The sequence below is a fragment of the Stegastes partitus genome, unplaced genomic scaffold (genome assembly GCF_000690725.1).
Source record: "Stegastes partitus isolate 25-593 unplaced genomic scaffold, Stegastes_partitus-1.0.2 Scaffold1356, whole genome shotgun sequence".
NCBI classification, from domain to species: domain Eukaryota; kingdom Metazoa; phylum Chordata; class Actinopteri; family Pomacentridae; genus Stegastes; species Stegastes partitus.
The window spans coordinates 133,161-134,817 of record NW_007579087.1 but is presented as its reverse complement, the minus strand read 5'-3'; positions in this window follow the sequence as shown (position 1 = coordinate 134,817).

The window sequence follows — 1,657 nt, the reverse complement described above, 5'->3', positions numbered from 1 at the left end:
GTGTAAAACTGATTTTGTTGCCGTTCTAACGGAGCTCAGGTGTTTTTCAGCCGTGAACATGTCGTGTGTTTGTTTCTTGTACAAACGAGAGCGACGGACCTGAAACATGGAAAATATTCACAGAGTAAAAGTAAAAGTTTGCATGAAATGAAATCAGCTGATTCTGGGTTGTTCAGGTGGGAGGCTCTGATTGGTATTTCATGGACTGACCCACATACCACGAGAGGTGGAACATCGTTCAGGAACCAGACTGGACTCCTGCCACTGACCGGCTCTACTCACCAATTATAGAACGTCTGATAAAATCACCTCAGAGCAGGTTTGCACCAATTCAACCTAAAAGCAAACCATGACCCAGAAAAACCTGCTCAGAACCAGTTCAGGTCTGGTTTCTGAAGCCAGCATGGAGCCGAGTGCAGACAGTCATCATCATCATCATCATCATCATCATCATCATCATCATCAGCAGGCGTGTCCTCGTCAGAGCCATCAGGAAAGCAAATCAAACGTTTTCCGTGTCTTATGTACAGAACACAGCCAGCTCGTCACCGCTGCCCTAAACGAACAACATCAGTAATTAACAAGATCATCTTTTATGTGTCTGTGGTGTTCATACAGCAGCATGTAGAAGCTCGTTAACTGAAATTATATTCTTAATGCTAAAATACAATTATTATTATTGTTATTATCCATGAATTTTCACATTTACTGTTTTACACACAAACAAACATTAAAGCACATAATTATTTCCTCATTAGGACGTCAGATTATAATTATTTACTTTCATTCCTGAACAGAAAAGTCCGTTCTAGTGGTTTGATGTGATGCTTGATTCATTCCTGACCTCTCAGAGGAGAAGCCCAGCGGCTCAGATTTGGGCATAAAAAGGTGAATTCAGTTTGAATTCCTGGTTCCTGTTCAGAGCTAAAGCGCCTCATGATGCCGAATAAATCTGTACAGTTTCTGCTGAATAAGCGTTTCAGGTGAAGCTCAGCGTGAAAGATTCGCAGCCAGATGCTTAAAGTTTGCAGGTAAACAGTGAGAAGTTCTGCTGCTGAGGTGATGCAACAGTTCCACCAGAACTCGTTCAAAGTGTGAGGAAACAGACCAGAGCTGTCCTGGAGGAGAAGCAGCATCCTGAGCTGACACGCCGCCGCTAACGGTGTCCAAGAACGAAGCTCCACAGACACCTCATTTATTCACCTGTTTACGTCCAGGTGGTCACGTGATCGCGTGTTGTTCACGTGTTTGCTCTGCTGAAGCTGTGACACACAAACAGCAGGAAGAAGAAATACAACAGAGAAAAAAGAGAGATGAGGAAGAAAGTGGAGGAAAAAAAGAAGAAGCAGCAGTCCTGGTTTCTCCTGTGGCAGCCAGGAGAGGAAGAGGAGGAGGAGGAGGAGGAGGAGCAGTGTGGCAGTCTGCAAATAGAGCCGGGGAGAGAGAGAGAGAGCGAGAGAGCGAGCGAGGGCACTAGCTAAATGAATGTGGCTCTCAGCGATGGGAGTCGACTCCACTGCTGTGATGTGTGTCCACGCTCACATCTGCACATGTGCGGCGGCGGCGACGTGTTTCTGCATGAATCTGAACACTCTGTGTTTCTGCAGGTTGGTGCACGACAAACATTAGAGCTGATGAGCATCAGTCGGACGGGCGA